This window comes from Bombina bombina, chromosome 6 (genome assembly GCF_027579735.1).
Source record: "Bombina bombina isolate aBomBom1 chromosome 6, aBomBom1.pri, whole genome shotgun sequence".
NCBI lineage: Eukaryota > Metazoa > Chordata > Amphibia > Anura > Bombinatoridae > Bombina > Bombina bombina.
In genome coordinates this window covers 939,696,482-939,710,989 of record NC_069504.1, presented here as the reverse complement: position 1 = coordinate 939,710,989, position 14,508 = coordinate 939,696,482, and positions in this window count along the sequence as shown.

The following is a 14,508-nucleotide window of genomic DNA, read 5'->3' as shown; positions in this document are numbered from 1 at the left end:
AAATAGGCCGTTTTAGTGATACTCTATATGGTTATATAAAGTAACAATAAATAAGAATTGAATACTGACAAATGGGAAAAAAAGCATTTTTGCAGTTTTCTTTATAACAATTTCTACAAATCTAGTGTAGATAAAGAAAAATACCACCAAATAGATTCATTATGTTGTCCTGACTTTAAAAATGCTCCATATGTCTAAGTTTCCAAGTAATTTATAGCAAATATAGGCCAACTACTCAGTCACGTATTTAGGTTTCGTGCTGTCCTAGGCATTTAAAATTCTGCTGCCCCCCCCCCAGGTTTTAGGCCATTTTTAGCCATTATATATATATATATTTGTGAGAGTTTTTTAATAATGAAAGACTGTACAATGTGTTATTATGTAGACAGTGACTATGCACATAATGTTAACACATTACACAGTCCTTCATTATTAAAAGCCTGTCTCACAAATGTCTGATATTATGTATAGGAAGCAAGGAGATGTGTCAGTTACAGCAGAACTCTAATGCAGTACTTGACAAATATGTCAAAAATCTAGGAGCTAGGTATTTTTTTGGGTATTGATATTATATATAGTATTGTAAAATAAAAGATTAGAAAAACACATTTTCTGATTTCTTGAGATATATATAAAAAAACCAGGAAATGTGTTTTCTTATCTCTTATTTTACTATTTTACAATGGAACAGTTTTAAACAAAAACAAATTCACACAATATTGTTACAGATTTGTAATATTAATGTTGCATTTATCTTTTGAGAGCTAATATCAATATCCTAATTTGATTTCCATCCAGTGGTTAAAAATTATATATCACAAGAAAACAAAAGTTTGAGCAGTTCATGAAACATTAATGACACTGATACAATTTTCATGGACAATAGTTTCAGGGCAGGGAAAACAACTAAATAAAAATTCTCTGAAAGTAGAAAGAAAAAACACAGCTACAGTCACTGATTTTATACATACTCTGCACACTTTTAGACTTCCATATGTTGGGAGCAGTTTGAGATGCATCTAAGACTGCAATTGGTGAAGTTAAACACTGCAGCACCACAATTTTCTATTCTCCCGTTCAAGCAGACAGGCTGAAATAGCACTGCCTGTCAGAATGTGCTTGATTTATTGTAAGGTCTCCGTGAAGATAAATAAAACCACAGGGCAAGAAGGGGAGGGGCATAAGATTGTCAGCCCACATCAGTCTCACACGCTGAAGTAACTTAACTGTTTAAAAGCCTAGCTGGCTAGCCCTCCTGCAGTTTACAGACTGGGAGGCAGTGAATTACTTCTGTTACAGGTAGCAGCTGCAGAGTCCTGCTGCAGCTAAGAAAAACGGTGTTGTGCACCTCTCTCTAAGTAAATTGCGACCGGATTTGTCTTAAGAAATGGGCAGGGCAGCATCTCATTCTACATTCTTTGTACATTCACTATAGTCACCCCTTGTTGTGGCCCTGCCCCCTGGCCTCTTAATCCCGGCCCACGCTGTACTAACTTTCTAGTAATGCCTGCTACATGAGTACAGTCAGTAGTCAGCCTTACTGTACTCATGTAGCAAGCATCACTAGAAAGTTAGTACAGCAGCTGCTGCTGCATGGGGCTCAGCAGGTTCACCGCTCCTACTGAGGCTCAAAAAATTGCAGCCCCCACCAATCTGCCGTCCTAGGCCCATGCCTTGTCTGCCTAGGTGGTAATACGCCCCTGCAACTACTACAAAGATGGAATTATTGTATTAAAGGGTCATTAAACGCTAAATGAATGCTAGATATAATGATGCATTTAAAGAAAAGATTGAGAATAACATGTAGATGTATTTTTTAAAGTTTCATTATCTGTTTAAATATTGACAAAATAAGTGCAAAGTTTTTGTAAGGTTCTAAAACCTTTTATGGAACTCAAAATACAGACAACCTGTTTTACCTTTTGTTATTCCTTTTTATAAGGTTGTGGCTATGTGTTTAACTTGAACTGAGAATATCAGATCTGATGTTTGTAGATTCCACAATTATGTGTGTATCACTTTAAACTGAGAGATGCATCAATTACCTAAGTTAGGTTTGTATCACCACTCAGACAAAATTCCTCTATTGAGAGAGAGGAAACCTAGGTTGGTAGTGAGCAATGATATGAAATGACTGAGATATTCCTTAGAATGTTCTCAGATTGAATTAAGCAGTTGCAGTAGGATTTTAATGAAATATGTGCTTAAATAGTATTTTCATATAAACAACAGTATTGAATCAGCTTCAATCAATTATAGAATATACATATTGCACCTCTGTTGCTACTAACGGTACTTTCAAATACACAGCAAAATTGACTCTGCTTAAATCCAATATGAAATTAAACAGCTTGCACCTCTGTGGTTGCGGTTCCTAAGTACCTGGTAACTTGACAGGTTAAATGTATTTAAAACGATGTTATACTTGTATAGGTAGGATACTTGGCACAAAAACAAAGTCTTTCACTTATCTCAATACTAGGATACCTGTAAGCGATGAATTTCATGTGCTGTCTCCTCTGTTTGTTCGCTTCATGCGTTGACGCTGCTGTAAGCTGCTGTGAGGTGTTCGGCTGGTGTTGTTGAAACCGGAAATGTGTTAGGAACGGAACAGACAAGGCTTATACAAGGTAACAATTAATAAGAAAGTTATAACTTGCGTATATGTATTTCCAATGTCACTGAGATGAACTTGTTTTCCTCCAAGCTGGAAGTTGCTTGATGAATAGCGGATAGCTATTAGGTGCTGTTGAGGTGCTTTGCTCCAGAGGGAGAGAGGAGATGAAACTCCGGCATCAGATACTGCACAGGTAGTAAGATTGTGGGCTTGGTTCTTCAGGTGGTTGTGAGGTCACAGTTAGAATAACTAAGCAACAATACCTGTATGTGAGTTGCATTTAAAGGAGTAGTAGCCAATTGGAGTAGACATGAGAGAATTACTTAATTAAAGAGACAGTAACCCTGACAGGACCCCCCCTCAAGGGAGCTGTTCCACAGCTATTGGATGCGGTCGATCCGGGTGTCTACGGTGGAAAGCTGATATCAACCTGGGAGCCTTGAGATTGGGAGCAGGTTCCCAAGAATCATCCTCGGGTGAGAAATTCTTCCATCGAACCAGGTACTGTAAGGATCCTGCTCGGATGCGGGAATCCAAAATAGAGTGTACCTCATACTCATCAGGATCGAGTATGGTCTGTGGTAGCGGGAGTAGGGTACTGGTGTCTCTCTAGTCTCTGTAAGGTTTCAAGAGTGAAAAATGTATGGTTGGGTGAATTCTGAGGGTTTCTGGAAGTTCAAGGGTTACAGCATTTTTATTAACAATTCTTTTAATCTGGAATGGGCCTATGTAGAGGCTTGCTAGTTTTTTACAGGGTATCTGTAATTTAAGGTTCTTGGTAGAGAGCCATACCATCTCCCCAATAGAGTAGTCTGGGGGTTCTCTTCTACGTAGATCATAGTGTTTCTTTTGGGCAGCTTGTGCATCTTTGATATTCTGATGAATATAGTTGAAGTTGTCTATTAAAGAGTTATGCAGGTCGTCAATTAATGGGAAGTTCAAGTCACCTTGAGAGTTTAACAGAAATGTTGGATGGTACCCATAATTGGCGTAGAATGGTGTAAGTTTGGTGGATGTGTTAACTGAATTATTATACGCAAATTCCACCATCGACAAGTAATCGAGCCAGTCATTCTGATGATATGAACAGAACCATCTGATGTATTGTTCCAGCCACTGATTTACTCGTTCAGCCAGTCCATTCGTTTGTGGATGGAAAGAAGTGGAGAATCTGTGATCGATTTGAGTTAATTTGAACAGAGTTGACCAGAAACGGGAGGTGAACTGACTAACTCTATCAGTTGTGAGAATGGGTGGTATTCCATGGAGTTTTATGATATAATTTAGGAAAAGTTGAGCAGTTTCAGCAGAAGTCGGGAGTTTGTGGAAAGGCAAGAAGTGAGCCATTTTGGTGAAAATGTCTACCACAACAAATATAGTGGTCTGATTTTTTGAAGGTGGTAAGTCTACAATAAAATCCATAGACAAATGCTGCCATGGTTTCGTGGGTATTGGTAGAGACATAAGTAGTCCATATGGTGGTCTTCAATCAGACTTAGAAGAACTGCATGTAATGCAAGTCTGGATGTATTGTTGTACAGTTTCTTTCATCTTGGGCCACCAAAATGTTCTTTTGAGTAATTCCAGGGTGCATTGAGTGCCAGGATGTCCTGAAAGAGGCGAATCATGGTATGTCTTGAGGAGAGTTGTCCTCATCCCTTTTGGTATATAGACTTTATCTGCTTGATAGTAGATTCCAGAGATTTTTTGAAGAGATGAATGTTCAGGAACCGTTTCTTCACTCTCCTCCGAAGTCTCTCCTCTGGAGTCAAAGGGCCTCTTGCTATTCCAATTTCCATGGGTTGTTCGGTTGACTTCATGGTGGGAGCAGGTTCACGGGTAGGTAAGTTGGTTATTTGTCGTGGCCGTAAGTTTTTAGCGTACCGTTCAGAACGTCTTTCATGTAATCTACGATCAAGTTGAGTTGCTGTCCTCATTAGGGCATCGAGGGTTTTTGGTAGCTCACCTCTGGCTAGCTCATCTTTGAGATTATCAGCCAATCCTAATCTGAACTGATTTCGGAGAACGACTTGGTTCCACTGGGAGTCAGATGCATATAGCTTAAAGTCGGCGATATAGTCCTCCACCGGTCTCTTGCCTTGTTTCAAATTCCTCATGGAGGCTTCTGCAGTTAGTTGAACATCTGTGTCTTGGTATAAGTCATCCAATGCTCTGAAAAAATCCTCTAAGGAACCAAGTAAAGGATCATCCAATTCGCACAAATTATCCGCCCAGGACCGTGGTTCCCTTTTTAGGAATGAGATAGTGCTTAAGACCTTGATCCTCTCTGTAGGATATGTTCTGGGTTTTAATTGGTATAATAGCTGGCATGAATTTTTAAATTGTCTGTAATTTTTCCGGTTACCAGAAAAAGGCTCAGGCAACATGATTTGTGGTTCAGGACTTATGTCTTGTTGAGATGATCTAGGTGTCATGGAATCCCTGATAATGGTTCTTAGGGATTGGTTTTCTACTTGAATATCATGAACAGCTTGTGATAATTGCTCCACTTTTTGTGATAAAGTATACACTATTTGAGGTAGATCTGTTGGTTCCATTATTAAGGCTTAGTAATTATGTAAGGTTCTAAAACCTTTTTTGGAACTCAAAATACAGACAACCTGTTTTACCTTTTGTTATTCCTTTTTATAAGGTTGTGGCTATGTGTTCAACTTGAACTGAGAATATCAGACTTGATGTTTGTAGATTCCACAATTATGTGTGTATCACTTTAAACTGAGATATGCATCAATTACCTAAGTTAGGTTTGTATCACCATTCAGACAAAATTCCTCTATTGAGAGAGAGGAATCCTAGGTTGGTAGTGAGCAATGATATGAAATGACTGAGATATTCCTTAGAATGTTCTCAGATTGAATTAAGCAGTTTCAGTAGGATTGTAATGAAATATGTGTTTAAATAGTATTTTCATATAAACAGCAGTTTTGAATCAGCTGCAATCAATTATAGAATATACCTCTTGCACTTCTGTTGCTACTAACGGTACTTTCAAATACACAGCAAAATTGACTGCTTAAATCCAATATGAAATTAAACAGCTTGCACCTCTGTGGTTGCGGTTCCTAAGTACTTGGTAACTTGACAGGTTAAATGTATTTACAATAATGTTATACTTGTATAGGTAGGATAGATACTTGGCACAAAAACAAAGTCTTTCACTTATCTCAATACTAGGATACCTGTAAGCGATGAATTTCATGTGCTGTCTCCTCTGTTTGTTCGCTTCATGCGTTGACGCTGCTGTAAGCTGCTGTGAGGTGTTCGGCTGGTGTTGTTGAAACCGGAAATGACCGGAGCGGTTTGTATCTCACCGCTGATGGGAATTGTAGTCCCAGTCTCTGTGTTAGGAATGGAACAGACAAGGTTTATACAAAGTAACAATTAATAAGAAAGTTATAACTTGTGTATATGTATTTCCAATGTCACTGAGATGAACTTGTTTTCCTCCAAGCTGGAAGTTGCTTGATGAATAGCGGATAGCTATTAGGTGCTGTTGAGGGAGAGAGGAGATGAAACTCCGGCGTCAGATACTTCACAGGTAGTAAGATTGTGGGCTTGGTTCTTCAGGTGGTTGTGAGGTCACAGTTAGAATAACTAAGCAACAATATCTGTATGTGAGTTGCATTTAAAGGAGTAGTAGCCAATTGGAGTAGACATGAGAGAATTACTCATTTAAAGAGACAGTAACCCTGACAGTTTTAGTGTCTATAAAACAATGGGGGGCTACCATGTTGTAACTTAGGTTACCTTCTCTGCTGTAGCCAATTAAGGACAGGTATTAAATAGGTCACTAGAATGTGCATTCAATAGCCTTGTGGGATATAACAGTGTTCTGAGCTTCCATTTTTAACAGGACCTGAATAGCTTACAATTTCAAAATAGAATTTCAGGAAAAGGGGAAAAAATAAATAAGATACTGATGTTTGGGCCTTTGAAGAATTGATCGCCACTGTTGCTGTAAAAGACTCCTTATTGGTTAATGTTCCTGTCTGCCATTGTCCCTTAATCCTCTCAGATTCACTCAAATCAGCGCGGTTTGCCCTCTGTTTGACACCTAGAAGTTGGGGTCTCTGGGCTTCCTTAGTCACTTGTAGCTCAGTAATAAACATTGGGGAGTGCTCCATTATACAATCAGTGTGTGCCTGCATTCTCACATGTCGATCCCCTTCTGTAAGCAGGCAACTGTCAGCCAACTTAGCAGCATTAGATGTAGAGTATACTTTCCCATTCTGATCAGTATAAGACTGCTATTTTTGTAGTTTCCTATTAATCTTGTGGGATGAAATGATTATCATGAGTCACTTTTGGCACATGATCCAGGCTGAATTGAAAGCACTGCTCAATAAGCCGGTGGAGGTTTGAAAAGTGGTCATCCAATAACATATGCAGTCTCTTCAAATTTTTGCAGGTTCACAGCCATGCTAGGTCAATGCTTGATATATATTGCAGGTTCTTAGTTGTAGATAATATCAGTGTCGATGCACTGTATACCCGGCATACAAGATACCATGGGAGGGGGTGGGTTGAGTGCCTATCACTGAAGACTCTGCCTTAGGCCTCAATGCTCCAGATCATCTAGCAAAGGTAGATTTCCCAGGATTAATATAGTATTAGAATCAGCTTAATGGAAGTAGTTGGATGGTCTTCTCATTCACTGATAATAGGCAGCTTATCTGTGACCTTCTCAGAGCAAACAATATTGCAACCATTCAAGGTGCTACCCAGGGACACGCCCCCTCTAGAATGGGATTTTAATATATCCATGTACCCACAAAGAGTTAAGGAACTAACCAACTGATGCATAAACAACAGAGGCAAAACTACACACTCAACTTAATTAAAGATTCTCTATCAGTTCATGACATTTTATATTCTTGAGACACTTTTTATGGAGAGACTGCAGACTGTACATATTACACCCATTCACACAAATCATACTAAAAATTAGATTACATCTTTTTAAGCCAAGCATTGATTCCTAACTTGACTTCTTCCTCTATCCATGCATGCGTTTGGTTGGATCAATCTATAGTTCAGATAGATGTAATGGGGATACACGGGCACCGTAGACAGCGCTCTTGGACCTATGATCCAAATACCCTTAAAAATCCCAAGATCTCAGACTGTTTTGCGTGCTCTGATGTAGTATTGGAAAATAAATGTGGGGACTGCTAGTAATCCAATTACTATTTGGGCAGCTCATAAACCCTTTATTAGAGGATTGCTCATTAAAGAAAAAGCTATATACACTAAAGCAATAAGATCCAAAACCGACACCCTACAAATGGAAATAGGTTAACCAGACAACACCAACAGACGCTATCCCAAGCCACATTCAAATTGCTACAGGCAAAAAGACATGATCTTGCAAAAATTTTGAATAAATGGTATCTCTCAGCGCTCATAATATCCCAATAGTACTTGGTGATAAAAGGGGTACCTAGCTGCCCCTGGAAGTGGTAAATATGGTAATGTGTATATCAGAAAGCCCCTAACTAGAGGCTATGGGAAATGGGTTTAGGATATACCTTATATGTCTAACTTTCAAATATGATTAATTCTCATATGTGTAAGAATGTGTTCAGGAATACTGAATTAAATGTGTACAATTTAACAAATTTATTCCCAATACAATGGATAAAACATATAATTGAAATATATAATTAAAATATACAGTTAAAAACATGGATCCATGTGAAAACATACAATTATAATCGGTTAATAAAAATGTTGATATAATTCTGAATATTCTCTTAAAATTCTTACAAAGTTCCTTAAAACATATGGTTTGAGTATGGTTCGTTGTAGTCACCAACCGGTTAAGGTGATTTATTATTCCAAAACAGTTTCTAGTCTCTTATTCAGTGTGTCTTCTTCAAACAATAAAACAAAAAATATCTTTGAGTGTAAAAATAGTGATGAAAAATTAGTGATAAAAATCGTGATGATAAAATTATGTAAAAATTAAAAATATCAAAAATCAAAAAAGTAAAAAATAATAATAGTAACAAAATCTTCCGTGTTTCAAGTCCAAACTTGTGGTTTTGGTGATTGTGAGATACCAAATATGTGAAAAAGTTTGTGAAAAAAATGATGATAATAAATGATGTATTAAATCCAAATCTTTATCCAAAAAATAAGTCTGTGAATAAAGTGAGTGTAGAAAATTATAACTGGTGTGAATCCTCCTTCTCCTTAATAAATAGTTTGTTGTTGGTGTATTGGTTCTATGGTGTTCGGTCTGTGGTACAAGACTTTATCCTTATAAAACCTGTAAACAACAAAATAACATGCAATAATGCTAAAAATGTAATGGAAGTAATGAAAAGTTGCTCACCAATGACTGTCAACGCGTTTCGGCCTCTCAGTTAGGCCTTTCTCAAGACTATAGTTTCTGGTGAGTTATGGTGGCTATTTATAGTACTTTATGCCAAACTGAAGGTCGTAAGTTTGGCGCCCAAAAAATGCTAATCAAGCGTGACCCGGAAGTGGTAATTCTACCTCTCTTTCGTTTTTTTCTAAGACTCCTTTTCCTATGTGTTCTCTTATTTGCCCCCTTCATCTTAGTGTTGTATTAATTTGTATTATTGGCATCTGTGAACTTACTGTTACTGCCTGTGTGTAAAACTGCTTTTTTCTTTACCATCCGAAAAACCGGATGTTCGTACCCATACGGAGAAACCGGAAGTGACGTCATTACGTATTGCGGCACTTCCGGTATGTTCGTTGTTTACAAACATACTTGTTTCCATGCCGATACTTCCTGTCAACATGGAAATAGTAACAACAGCCCTTATTCGCACACATATCTAAAACCTAGATCTAATTTCTTCCCGGTTGCCAGCAAAGGCAACACCATAGAGACCTTCGACACAATGATATGCAATGAAATTAGAGATATTAAACAGAGAAGTGTAAACAACTATAAACACAACCTCTCGAAGGAACAGATGAATACAATTAAGTCCCTCGAAAAGAATCACCATTTGGTTATAAAACCAGCGGACAAAGGCGGGGGCATCGTAATTTTAAATAGAATAGATTATGAGGAGGAATGTAACAGAATCTTATCAGACCGAGACACCTATGAAATTCTAAATAAGAACCCCATTGAAAATTTTAAGAGGGATCTAGACTTAATTTTGGGAGATGCACATAGCATTGGAATACTCAACAATAAGGAGTTTAAATATATCAGTATTAAACATCCTATAACCCCAGTATTTTATTACCTCCCAAAAGTTCACAAGTCCATGGAACGACCCCCGGGTTGTCCGATAATTTCGGGGATAGGGAGCCTCTCAAGCAATCTGTCTGAATATGTGGATAGGAAGTTACAAAAATATGTAACTAAACTACCGTCGTATCTGAGGGACTCTTCCCAGATACTAAATATACTGGAAGACATAAAATGGGAAGACAATTATACACTGGTTACATGTGACGTTGTGTCCCTATACACCAGTATACCACACGAAGGTGGGATAGAGGCGGTCAATTTCTTCCTGGAAAAAGATTGTGATTTACCCGATTTACAGAGACAATTTATCCTGGATGGGATACAATACATCCTTACGCACAATTACTTCTCGAATGATGGTATATTCTATAAGCAAGTATGCGGCACAGCCATGGGGACCAGGTTCACGCCTAGCTATGCCAATTTGTATATGGGCCACTGGGAACTTATCTTTTGGGAATCATGCCCAGCTAGCGTGGACCTGGTCCTCTATAACAGATACATTGACGATATCATTATGATATGGAAAGGTTCCATGGATGATCTGAAACATACAATAAATGTTATGAATAACAATACCAAAAATCTCAGATTCACATATGAAATGAGCAAAAAAGAAATTACTTTTTTGGATCTTAGAATTGAGATAATAAATGGCAAACTTGAGACGTCCACTTTCTTCAAGGAAGTGGACTGCAATAACTATATACACAAAGAAAATTGCCATCTCGAAAGATGGAAAACAAACATACCCAAAGGACAACTTTTAAGGCTGAAAAAGAACTGCTCTGATCCAAAGAAATGGGAAGAACAAGCCACTATACCAAAAGAAAAATTTGTAGAAAGAGGCTATGATAAAGAGACTCTTAATCAAAACATTGAAGAAGTAAGACAAAGAGATAGGAAAGATCTCCTAATATACAAAACCAAGAAAGCAAACACCAACCTCGAAGGAGATAAACTCACTATTCCCTTCATTACGGAGTTCAGTGAAAACAGACGCACTGTGGAAAGAATCATAGAAAAGCACTGGCCACTTTTAAGAAATGATGAGGTGATAGGGGATAAACTAACAACCCAACCTGTTTTTATATATAAGAAAACAGAGAATCTGAAAAATAAACTGTCACCCAGCATACCTAGAAAATTAATGAACAAAACCAAGGATGTGTTTGGCAAAGAAATCAAAGTTTTTTTCCCTGCTTGAACTGTAAAGCCTGCGAAAGGGGCATTAAAACGAAAGAATTTACCTCATATAACACAAAGGTTAAATATAAGATCAATGACTTGATAAGGTGCACCAGTAAAGGAGTTATTTATTTGATATGGTGCAGTTGTGGACTGCAATATATAGGACAAACATCCAGAATCCTTAAAGATAGAATTAAGGAACACCTACTGAAAGTCAAACACAAAAGCACCGAGACTGCACTTTACAGACATTTCACGAATCATCATCAGGGAAACAAAAAAGATTTCCACTACACAGGGGTACAAATAGTAAAACCAAATTGGAGAGAAGGGGATTATGAAAAAAGTCTACTCACTACCGAATCAAGATGGATTTTCAACATTGATAGTCTATACCCTAGGGGTTTAAATAATAGAGAAGACCTCTCACATCTATTAAATCTGAAATAACTACCTGTATAATCTTGTAAAGGATGACACATAGCCATTCAGCATGTATCTTCATACTAGCTCTTAAAGCTGTTTGTCACCAGAAACTTTATACTGTATTAATAGATAATAAAGCAAAGTAGCGTTCTCCCAACAATTTTAGGGTGTACACTAACCTAAACAGAGATAGAATGAAATTTGTCCTAGATCCAAAATAGGGGAATCCTATCGGGAAGTTCTTAATATATATGAACGATATCCCAAACTAATGGGACAATAGACAATAGAAGACATCTCCTTCCATGGAGTTTCTGTATATAAATAATTAGTGGACCAGAACACCCAGGTGCCATCACCACAGAATATATCCATACCTTTCCAATATAAAATAATGCAATAGGGTAAGAGCATTGACCAATACATAAATAAGATTCAGTTTCTTAGCGTACAGTTTTTTAGCGTACAGTCTTTTAGCGAGAATTGCAGCAAATACTATTATTTGTAGAGATCATATTGTTATTCTTGTCAGAATCTATATTAACTAATTTTATGCGTTTTATGGATTTTACTAACTAGATTTTATTATTTATTTATTTAATTTTATGATGGAATATCCATCCAAAAGAACAATTATTAAAAACAATCTACTAAAAGCAATAGCACTAGATACACCAATTAGCTATTTATCGTTTGACAAATCAGGGTATAACATTGAAATAAGGAATAGCACCCCTAGGAGATATCCTTCCAATTACGGAAAATATAAGACAGGGAACCTATGCAGATCATGCACCAAAATACCGGAAGTATCGGCATGGAAACGAGTATGTTTGTAAACAACGAACATACCGGAAGTGACGCAATACGTAATGACGTCACTTCCGGTTTCTCTGTATGGGTACGAACATCCGTTTTTTCGGATGGTAAAGAAAAAAAGCAGTTTTACACACAGGCAGTAACAGTAAGTTCACAGATGCCAATAATACAAATTAATACAACACTAAGATGAAGGGGGCAAATAAGAGAACACATAGGAAAAGGAGTCTTAGAAAAAAACGAAAGAGAGGTAGAATTACCACTTCCGGGTCACGCTTGATTAGCATTTTTTGGGCGCCAAACTTACGACCTTCAGTTTGGCATAAAGTACTATAAATAGCCACCATAACTCACCAGAAACTATAGTCTTGAGAAAGGCCTAACTGAGAGGCCGAAACGCGTTGACAGTCATTGGTGAGCAACTTTTCATTACTTCCATTACATTTTTAGCATTATTGCACTATGTTATTTTGTTGTTTACAGGTTTTATAAGGATAAAGTCTTGTACCACAGACCGAACACCATAGAACCAATACACCAACAACAAACTATTTATTAAGGAGAAGGAGGATTCACACCAGTTATAATTTTCTACACTCACTTTATTCACAGACTTATTTTTTGGATAAAGATTTGGATTTAATACATCATTTATTATCATCATTTTTTTCACAAACTTTTTCACATATTTGGTATCTCACAATCACCAAAACCACAAGTTTGGACTTGAAACACGGAAGAATTTGTTACTATTATTATTTTTTACTTTTTTGATTTTTGATATTTTTAATTTTTACATAATTTTATCATCACGATTTTTATCACTAATTTTTCATCACTATTTTTACACTCAAAGATATTTTTTGTTTTATTGTTTGAAGAAGACACACTGAATAAGAGACTAGAAACTGTTTTGGAATAATAAATCACCTTAACCGGTTGGTGACTACAACGAACCATACTCAAACCATATGTTTTAAGGAACTTTGTAAGAATTTTAAGATAATATTCAGAATTATATCAACATTTTTATTAACCGATTATAATTGTAAGTTTTCACATGGATCCATGTTTTTAACTGTATATTTTAATTATATATTTCAATTATATGTTTTATCCATTGTATTGGGAATAAATTTGTTAAATTGTACACATTTAATTCAGTATTCCTGAACACATTCTTACACATATGAGAATTAATCATATTTGAAAGTTAGACATATAAGGTATATCCTAAACCCATTTCCCATAGCCTCTAGTTAGGCGCTTTCTGATATACAAATTACCAAAAATTTTGAATAAGGCATCAATTAGAGCAACCTGAAAGCTAAAGGCCCAATATTTTGTTTACTCCAATAAACCAGACAAATACTTAGCCCATAAACTCAGAGAGAGGATTAGATCTTTCTCCATCCCCCTTTTACAAAGACCAGACGGATCTTACACTTCACATCCCCAGATCATGACTGATAGTTTTGCCCAATATTATGAACTTCTCTATGACGGCAATAAATCCAGCTCATCCTCCCAAACAAGGACACTACTACTACAGTTCTTGAGAAAAGCCAAGTTAGATACAATAGACCAGGTTGCATGCAAAGAATTAATTGCTGAAGTGACAGTAAGGGAAATTTTAACTGCCATTAGAGAACTTAAACCAGGGAAGGTGGCAGGATTGGACGGTTACTAACAGCTTAAACACATACTAGTCCCACACTTATTGAAATTCTGCAATAACATCATGCAGGGGTGAGAGATATCCCCAGACATACTTCAGGCAAAGATAGATGTGATCCCCAAAGATAGGCAAAAACCCAAACAATGTCAAAGCTACTGACCTATCTCCCTGATTAATCAGGAGATCAAAATCTTTACTAAAATCCTAGCCACCCGACTCAAAAGCATCTTCTCTCCCTTATCCACCCAGACCAGGTTGGATGTATTGTTGTGACACAAACCTGCTCAACGGAGCGCTCCTGAGATTCTTGGGTAGCATGTTGATGATTCTCTAAAGGCACAAGTAGAGAGAGGGTATGGGGACCATGTCCCAAATGTATATGTCCACTTAAATTAAACACATAGGCGGCAACTGCTTGTCCCAGTGCGTCTGAAAACGCACCTATGGCAAATAAAGTATCCAAAAGATGGGAAAAGAAATAGCGCTCCAAGCCAATATGTAAAAATTTAAAATTTT